The sequence below is a fragment of the Vicia villosa genome, unplaced genomic scaffold, assembly GCF_029867415.1.
Source record: "Vicia villosa cultivar HV-30 ecotype Madison, WI unplaced genomic scaffold, Vvil1.0 ctg.000286F_1_1, whole genome shotgun sequence".
Taxonomy (NCBI): Eukaryota; Viridiplantae; Streptophyta; class Magnoliopsida; order Fabales; family Fabaceae; genus Vicia; species Vicia villosa.
Genome location: NW_026705122.1, coordinates 908932 through 919280, shown reverse-complemented (window position 1 = coordinate 919280; position 10349 = coordinate 908932). Strand labels below are relative to the sequence as shown.

Sequence of the window (10349 nt, the reverse complement as noted above, 5' to 3'; positions counted from 1 at the left end):
AGAGAAAGCAGATTTCTCTTCAAATCAGGAACATACCTGACTTCAGTCAACAACCTTATTGACTCATCATGGAGCTTGAATCTCACAGATCCAACACCTGCAATCTTACAAGCCTTGTTGTTTCCCAGCAATACTGATCCACCATCTTGATCACATAATTCCTCGAACAAGTCTTTGTTTGGAGTCATGTGCCAAGTGCAACCTGAATCCATAATCCACTCCTTCTTAGAGTCACTGCTTGAAACCACAAGAACATCAGATGATTCGAAATCATCTTGAACAATGGCAGCGTTGCCATTATCCTTACCTCTATGATATTTCAGGCGTTCAGGGCACACCTTTCTTGTGTGACCCTCCTTCTTACAATGGTAGCATCGAATGCCAGATGCTTCGCCACTGTAAGACTTCGACTGGCTTTTGCCTTTCTTCTTGTCGAACTTACCATCCTTTCGTAAGAGTTTTCCTTTAACAGCCAAACCTTCGCCAACAGTCGAAGGTTTATGCTCCTTTCGTTCATTCAAGTCCTTAGAGTACAAGGCTGATTGAACTTCTTCAAACGTCAGGGACTCCCTTCCATATAAGAGAGTTTCTTTGAAGTGAGCATGTGATCGAGGCAAAGAACACAATAGTAACAGCGCTTGATCTTCATCATCGATCTTCAGATCAATATTTTCAAGATCAAGAATTAGCTTGTTGAACATATCCAACTGCTCAGCCAATACTTTGTCTTCAATCATCTTGAATGAATACAAAGCTTGCTTCAGGTAGAGTCGATTTACCAGCGATTTGGTCATATACAAACTTTCAAGTTTCACCCATAACCCTGATGTCGTCGTCTCCTTTGATACCTGCCGGAGAACCTTATCACCAAGGCTCAACAAAATTGCACTGTGTGCTTTCTCGATCATATTCGTCTTCTCCGCTGCCGTCAATTCTGCATTCATGGTTGCCTCTCCCTTCAACGCTTCCAAACAACCCTGCTGAACCAGTAGGGCTTTCATCTTCAAGCGCCACAGACCGAAATCATTCACTCCGGTGAACTTTTCAATCTCATACTTTGTTGAAGGCATCTTCTCCACGCTCAACGCACCAATTTGTTGTGAATTCAATGATACCAAGAACAAAGTATAAACCAAGGAAGAATAAAGGACAAGGAAGAAGAGGAACACAATAATTGGTTATAACTGCTATTCTTTTACTTTCTCTTAGAACAAGATTACAAGTTTACAAGAATAAAAAATAACCTCTCTCACCCTAAATTAGGATTTGCAACTTAGCAATGATGAGAGACTAGTATGCTATTTATAATAAAACCTAACATACTAACTAATGGGCTTTTTCCACAAGGCCCATTACACAAGCCAACTTAATAAACAAGCTAACTTAACAAATTAGGGTTTAAACACTAAAATCTAATTTAACATGCTAATAACCCTAGCATCTTCGACACAAGCATGTGAACAACCTTCGACTTCATGCTTAACCCTGTCGTACCAAGAAGCTACCCTTCGGCCATACTAGAGTTCGATCCAATATCTCACACGAGCAAAGCAATTAAGAGCCCATGAAAAATCATGGATGCAAAGGGTGCTTTACACCTTCACTTTGCATAATTACCCCCCGAACCCTATTTTATTTAAAAGGTTTTTCCTGTTCTTTTAGCCTTTCTAATTAATTTGGATAAAATAAAAGTCGGTGGCGACTCATGCTTTACCGCAACATTTCGATAAAAAGTCAGTTCACCGTATTACAACTGCTTATAACTGATCGATAGATTTAGGTCTTTGACGGGTAGATGAAAAGCTTGATAAATTCTCTATTCTCTAAGGAATGCATTTATTTTCTTATTCATAATTTTACTTTTCACATTTTACTCTGTTAAGCCATTCAAAATCAAGCTAAAATACGTGGAGATTGTTGAACAACATTCTTTCTCGCACACTAATCTCTGTGAAACGATAAAAACAAAATTTTACTGCCTTACTGCTTCAACAATCATGAATTAAATCAATATGATAGATATTGTTAAATAGAACAAATCTATACAATTTTATATAATTCAAAAAAATTATTCGATATTTTATCGCATTAAATTATTTTAATGTATGCTAAATTATTTAAAATTTATATAAATATTAACTATTAAAATACATAATACGGAGTATTTAAGTTATTTAAGTCATGATAATATTAAATAATTCAACTATTAAATTGATTTAATTTAATTTATGAGTATGCTAAAGTTGACATATGTATATAATAAAGAGTTATAATAGTTTTCTTAAAAGGGAGAAACAAAATTAGAAAGTGTGGGGCAACATAGATACTCAGCTAATCAAGAAAATCAAAACAATATAAAAAAAATTACAAAATAATTAGACAATCCATAGAAAGTATTAGTTTAACAAGAAGTTTAAAGACAACCATATACATATCCACTGGATCCTCCACATTTATTGTTTTACACGAGAAAGAGCGTCTTTGTGAGATTTCCAAATAATCTATACTATACAACACCAAGTCAAGGTAAAACCAACTCTAACTTTAGACCTAACCCAAATAGATCTAAAACTCACAAACAAATAACCAAAATTCCTTGATAATGTCATATCTCACCATAACACTAATGAATGAGGAAGAGGAGAGAGATGATGAAGAATGTTAGCCCTTGAGTTATTAAGAAATTTGAAAATTTTTAAACACTTTGATTAAGTCAGACTCTTGGGAAATTTTAAAAAATGACGCGTGGTTTTAATTTAAATGAAAAAGAGTAAAAAAATTCAACATCTTAGTGTCAAGTCATCAAATTGAGGGGTTTAAATGAGGGGGTCAAAAAGAATGAACTTTCATACTACACGGAGGAAATATGTGTTTTTTTATAGAATCTATTTTTAGACTAACCCTAAATGGTAGAGGATGAATTGGATATAACTCTAGTTTTAACATAAGTTTCATTCCATATAGTTGCATGCTTTAAAATAAATTTCATTCTATTTGGTTGCATGCTTTAAATTATTGATGTTTAATATGTTATCTCATTTTATATATGTGAGTTGGTAGATGCGAATGGAGATTGGAATTAAGATTTGATAGAATGGATTCCGCATGATATGAAATTGGAGATTACCGCTATTCTGCCCCCAGTTGATAATAGCATGCCTGACAGGTTGATTCTAGCCACAGAAGAGGACGGATCCTTTTCCATTGGTAGCAAGTATAATTTTCTAAGGAATGGTCCAAATAATGTGATGAGGAAGGTTTGGAGCAGCCTGTGGAAGCTTAAAGTCAATGAGAGGGTGAGATGCTTTGTGTGGCTTATGAATCACGACAGAATCTTAACAAATCAAAGGTTAAGTGCTTATGGTCTTGGAAATCCTAGCTGCAAACTTTGTAGTAATGCTTGTGAAACCTCTCTCCATGCCCTTCGTGACTGTAGCAAGGTGAAAGTTTTATGGGAACACCGGATCCCAGTGGACACGACAACTGAATTCTATAATGCTAACTTGGAGGAGTGGATCAATATCAATGTTTAATGTGGTGCAGATGGAAAACGATTGGCCGGACATTTGGGCCACGAGTTGTCATATGATCTGGCAGTGGAGAAATAAAGAAATGCATGATGAGAATTACGCTAGACCGATCAATATGAAGGAAACTATAGAGGATAGAATCCGAGAGTACAAGGTTGCGTCTTTGACGATGAACAAAATCATTAAGAATAGTCGGGTGGAGCACTTAATCAAGTGGCATAAACCAAGACATGGTTTTGTGAAATTAAATGTGGATGGTGCTCATGATCATGGTGGCATCTCTGGCTGTGGAGGTATTATTAGAGATGATAATGGCAATTGGTGTGGTGGTTTCTCCAAGATTGTGGGATATTGCAGTGTGTTGATGATAGAGCTGTGGGGCTTATATGAAGGTTTGAAGCTTGTGGTGCAGCATGGTTACAAATGGGTGGAGATAGAAATGGATTCTTTGGGTGCAATTGAGATGGTTCAGCAGGATGGCAATAAGAAACTCAGTAATTGCAATTTGGTGACTCAAATTCAGGAGCTGCTTTTGAAGTTGGATAGAGTGGAGATGTACCATGCTTATAGAGAAGCCAATGAGTGTGCAAACTTGTTGGCAAAGTATGAGAAAAAGATATCTAGGGGCTGCATATTTTTTACTGATATTCCTAGTTGGATTTTAAATGCCTTTGAGAAGGACAATAGTGATGTCCTTGTTTCTAGATTTATTGCTTTGTAGTTGTTTTCTTTTTGGGCTTTTGCCCTCCATAATACCCAAAAAAAAGTTACTTTTATTTGTGTTAAAATTCTAATCCAAATTTAATACAATTTTATTTTATTTTGCGTAGTTTGCATTTGGGATTTGGGATGTAGTTTATAAATTAAGTTTTTTCAGTATGTTAAAATAGTTTTTCATACCGAGAGTGCGACTGAATTTTCCCATTTTGAAATTTAATTATAAACTTATTCTCTCTCTCTCCCTCTCTCTCTCTCTCTCTCTCTCTCTCTCTCTCTCTCTCTCTCTCTCTCTCTCTCTCTCTCTCTCTCTCTCTCTCTCTCTCTCTCTCTCTCTTCTTCCATCTTCATCTTCAATAATGTGCACCAACATTTAATATCTAGAGCTCTGGTTCGGATTCAGGAAAGGGAAACACAAGTGTATGTGAGTGTGTGTGACTTGTTTCATTTCTTGAATTCACGTTGAATTTACGGTCGAAATTGGAACAGAATCACATTTGTTGATTATGTGTGATTGGGAAACACGAGTGTTGGTGAGATCTGAGTGAATTTGCACAAGAATGAAGATGAATGACGCAAACAGTAGCTTGAACACAAAGCTTCTAGCACTACAGAAAAAAAGGCCTCCTACCACGCCCAGAAAACCGAGGCTTTATGCAAAATAACCGTGGCGTAACGCTGAGGCCACGGTCTGGCCACAGAAATCCAACTGTGGAGTATACGGCCGTGGCCAAAAGTAAAGTCCACGGTTTTTTGGTATAGACCACGACTTTTTTACAACCGTGGCTTTTTTAGGCTACGGTTTAGGTAGCTTGATTAAGGCCGCGGTTTGTATTTGCCATGATGCAAAACTGTGGCTATATGGTAAAGCCACTGTTTCAATTTAACGTTTACGATACAGTTTTGGTTCAAGATATAACCACGGTTTGGTTATGACCACAGATTTAAAACCGTGGTTATGTTTTATGCATTCTAAACCATTAATCTTGCCACGGTTTATTTCTATATATATATATATATGCCATTATTTAAAGAAAGCCAAAGTTCTCTATATAAGAATCATTCACTGTCAAAATTATATTAAATCATCAAATTAAGATGCTTTGCAATATTCTTTCATAAATTTCCTGCAACCACCCTTTCAATTCAAACCATTCCTAAACCATAACACATTAGTGTCTTATCTATATACATTACATGCATATCATAATCTATATACATTACATGCATATCAGAAGTCAATATTCAATTTCAAGAAAATTGAAATTGTCAAGAACAGTGACAAAATGATGCTATAGTCCTTATGTTGGTTGTCGACTCAGATGCAAAAGCGACAAGGTCTGAATGATGCTATAGCAGAGTAGTCGCCTGAAAATACTTTGGCAGACTTGGCTTGAATGACACTACCTATGAAAAGTCAACAAAAGAATGTCAGATTTATCTTTATCAACTTCTTAATTTCATAAGAGACATAGAAATCAATTTTATAATTAATAGAAGTAGGGACGATATGTTTCCAAACCTTTATCTCCTTTCTTCAGATTTTAGGGCCTGAAAGCCAAAAATATCAATGTAATTCAAATGACTATCCTACATCAGATCACTGTGTTGGAAAGAAAGCATGTAAACAAGGTCATTGTAAAATTTCTATATTAGTCCTTAAAAAGTTATCATTACTAAACTTTAAATTAGAAAAATACAATGAGTCACCAAGCTCATTTTTTACCCCTATAGTTTTCCATGAAGGTGAATGTGATAATATTTTAAACTTTAATGGACTTAAGAGCTAATATATGCAAGAACAATTTACATGTTTTCTTCGTGGTTGTATTGTGTGTATGTAGAACGTGTACAGTGTATACAGTACAATAAAACCAATTGGTAATGACAATTCTGACTATAACTCTATCTACCACACGTTTCTTAGTAATGAAACCTAGTTGTATAATATTCTAATATATATATATATATATATATATATATATATATATATATATATATATATATATATATATAAATAAAATATATTAACTTTACGACCATAACCATACCAATAGTCAATGGCAGTATAGCACCCGGTTCTTAATCAAAACTAATAATATAATATACATAACGCCAATGAGCAGAGCCTAATAGCAGCAGCATCTTAAAAGTCTTCAGTCAATATATATAAATATAATTAACTAGTTTTACACAAAGTTATCCATGATGTGATGCATTAGTCAGCATTATCATCACTTGTTCGGATAAAAAATTTACCTTCTAGATGGATCCCATTCAACGTCGGTTGCCATTACAAGAGTCTTTTTGCTGCTTCTTCAAGTAATCAAGTCCTAGCTTCAAGTGCATTCACAAACCAATAGTATGCCATGTCCATAACCATGCTACCAACCTGCCAAAACATCTATACATAAGCAAAAACAACTTTACCATAATTCTGAACCATGTACATTATAAATTATAATTAACCAGGCAAACAGAACACCATTAAGGAGTTCTACACCTAAATAAAGCTATCACTATCTCAGCAGAACTTGGATCCAAAACAGCCATGATATATGAGTTTGCATAGACATTAGTTTCTATAATCGTAGTAGATTAAAAATTGAATGTATAGTATATAGCATACAAAACAGCTTAAAGTTGTTCTGCAGTGCTTATTAGTAGCAGGCCTGTGAGAAATATGCTTGCAGGAATCAAGAAAATCACAAACCTGAAGCAATCCCATTCTGTCTTGAATTGAAGTCTGAGATTTTCCCATTCTCCAGAAAACTGACCCAAAGATAATTGCTGATGCAATTGACATCCTCGCCCGAACTTTGTTGGTAGGTGCATCGCGGGAAGCCTACTAAGCCAGAGAATTGGGAATCAAATAAATCAGAAATAAGTTTCATTCTCCTAACACTAAGTGCAAGATAAAAATCTTCATTTTTAACATTCCAAAATTATAAGGCTATCACTTTTGTGAATTTGTCTTGTCATATAACTCAATCAAGCCTTTAAGACACATCAAATTGATTATGGGAAAGACTGAAAACTTTTTCAAGTCCTATAATGCAATATAGCCAGGTTCAGCCATTTGATAAGTATAAAAACAATAAAGAAAAAACCAGACCTGCATCCATGCCCGTCTAAGAAGCTATCCCTGCCAAGAAGTTATGCATAAACATCAATAAAAAAACTCCTCTACCAGAATTAAATTTCAGTTATAAATACTAGAATAAATAAACTAGGGTTGGGAGCCCGAAAACTAACCCTAAGTTCTGAAGGCGTCTTTCTTTTAGCAATAGAAGCACCTTTTAGAGGTACCGATGAAATTCCATGAGAACTCGGAGGCATGGCACTTGGTGTAGCTACTTTCGCCATTCAGCATTCACCACACATTCACCACACATGCTCCAGATAGATCTACACAAGTTAAAATCAAATAGATCTACACAAGTTAAAATCAAATCAACGAAATCGCAAGTGATACATTATAGATAAACACACAACACAACATGGTATGTGGCTTGTTAAGCAAAACTCTTAGATCTAAAATTTGTTCTATTTAAACACGTCAACAAACCTCTTGAAATCTCAAAAACTTTAACGCTCTCAGTTGAAGGATGACATTACCCTCGCTCTTGTTCGTGACACAGCGCCTTGATGGACACTCAAACAAAGGCATGAATATTCTAGCTGTTACTTCCTGTATAGAGTGCAGAGAAAACATTCAAGTTAAAAAAACTAAAAACAAGCATAGCCTTACCCCAAACCCAACAACAATGATAGCAACGAAGTCTTATCTCACTAAGTAGCCATACCCCACAACAAAGAGAAAAATCCATCCCAAAAATCTAGCAAGGATTAGTACATAAACCCACACATATATATCATTAAGTCACACATATAACAGCCAAAGCCAAAAATCAACCCTAATAAAATGTAACAAATTAGTACAAAATCATAGAATATTACAAAACCCTAGAATTTGAATATCCCGGAAAAACATAAAGTCTTACAAGAAGCGTTTGATTTCAGGAGGCATCTTCTGGTGCGGGTCAGAACCATCGGCACCTTCAGTTCCTTCATCAGATCTCTGAGTCATCAAAATATCATGATCATCATCCACAAACGTCTCAGTAGGCTCCGGCATGTGCTCGTCGATCGCATCAGCAAAAATCCCTACATATCTTCTCGTATTCTCAGTAACTCGCGTCAAAAAATCCTCATCTAGATCCTTATACTGAAAACAACAAACACATCACTTAAAATCACCAACTATAACTAAACCTTAGAAACTAACGATTACAATACAGTGAAAATGTCAATAAAACTAACGTTCATTAAGTCGTCGAGATCAATTTCAACAGATCGAGCTTTGTGGTTCACAACTTCTTGCTGAAAAAACGTAATGAACAAAAAAAACACGAATTAGGGTTAACAGTCGGTTTAGTACAGATGAATCGAAATGAAGAATATACTAACTAACTAACCAGGATGTTGATGTACTTGGCTTCGCCATTAGCGTCTGCGAATTCAGAAAGAAACCTACTCGCTAGAACTGAATGATTGAAAAAGAGGATTTAGGTTAAACGATTTCAACGATTTCAAACCTCCATCTAACTAACTCACCAACGATTTCTCCGTCGTGAGCCGTTCATGATGAGAGAGCAAGCGGAGATGAGGAGCGAGTGATGTCGAGAACAGAATCGGAGATGAGATCAGAGGCTTCGAGATTGAGAGAACAGAGAGGGATCGATTGAGACGGAGGAATCGATATGCGAACGAATCACAGCGGCGAGATTTGATCGGAGTGGTAGGTGGCCGCCGTCATGTTGAAGAAGAAGAAGAAGAGGGAACGTGAAGCCCGATAGTCACAGGTACTCTTACCCTAAATCCCTCTTATTTTTCATTTTCAATATTGTGAGGGTTGAAAGTGGTCAGGAAATGTGAAGCTGCTAGGGTTTGGGTTTGGGTTTGTGAAATTGAGAGTGGTGGTCAGGAACCCTAAAAAATTAAGAAGAGGGATTTTGGATTTCACCATAAAACGTTTACATTTTTTTCATATAAAAAAAATTAAAAAGAAAATAATTATGAGAGGGAAATTACAAAAAAGGGGGGAAATTTTGGAGGGATATATTTTTTTAGGTTTGGGCCACAGTTTGAAGTGAAAATTATAAGGCCGCGGTTTTCTTTTGCAGTTAAAAATATCTACAGTTGTCTAGCCATGGCAATTGAAGTAAAGGCCACAGTTTCATACTCCAGATTCAATATTTTATAACATAATTCTACGCTTTGAAAACCATGGCCAAATCATATATGTGGCCACAGTTTTTGAGTTGTGGAAAAATTTAGCGTGGCCGTAGGCCATATTTCTAGTAGTGTAGTATTTGATGGAAATAATTAGAATTAGTGGATGATTCATATGCGTGTGTTGTTTTGCGCTCAAGATGTTCTTGATCTTGTCAATGAAAGTTACATGGCGTTTCAGCGGATGCAATAGAAGGGCAAAGAAACACACGAATAGAACTTAGGAAGAAGGATCATAAGGCGTTGTTCTATATCCATCAGTGTATGGATACAAATGTGTTTCAGAAGATCGTTGATTCAACAACGGCGAAGGCTGCATGGGACAATGGTACGGTGCTACGACGGTGACGCATCAGTGAAGAAGGTGAAACTTCAGAGTCTACATAAGTAGTATGAGAATCTCAACATGAAGAACAATAAAAAGGTACTAGATTACATCTCCAGAGTGATTGTGCTCAAAAAATAAGATGAAAGCTTATGGAGAAATGATCTATTAATTGTTGATAAGGTATGCAGATCCCTTACACCTCAGTTTGATTATATTGTTATAGTGATTGAACATTCTAAGAACTTGAGCATCATGAGAATTGAAGAGTTGCAGAGTAGTCTAAAGGCACAAAAGTTGGGTCTGATTGAAGGAAACTCTGGAAAAGAGGTAGAGCAGGCTCTAAAAACGTCTTCTTGTAAGAAGAATCAGAAGCAATCTTGGTCAAGGGCCAAGAAGAGACATGGTGGTTCTCAGAAGTCAGAAGCCTCCAACTCCGATGAGAATAAACATCATAAGGGAAAGGAGAAGTGTGATTAGAG

The 10349-nt window shown here is 36.0% G+C and overlaps 1 long non-coding RNA gene across 4 annotated transcripts; it reads right to left on the bottom strand.

Annotated features, from left to right (window-relative positions):
- Positions 1-5335: 5335 nt before the first annotated feature.
- LOC131626400 (uncharacterized) lies at positions 5336-9267 on the bottom strand. 4 transcript variants are annotated; one of them, XR_009291120.1, is made up of 11 exons: positions 8865-9265; positions 8726-8793; positions 8571-8630; positions 8252-8475; positions 7816-7938; positions 7503-7655; positions 7363-7392; positions 6961-7092; positions 6507-6639; positions 5770-5798; positions 5336-5654 (listed from the first exon to the last, which is right to left on the bottom strand). It is a non-coding gene; the product is annotated as an uncharacterized LOC131626400 (long non-coding RNA). The 4 variants fall into 4 exon arrangements; XR_009291121.1 differs by having other exon boundaries at positions 6961-7095; positions 8726-9267; XR_009291122.1 differs by having other exon boundaries at positions 7866-7938; positions 8726-9267.
- Between the last annotated feature and the right edge of the window lie 1082 nt (positions 9268-10349).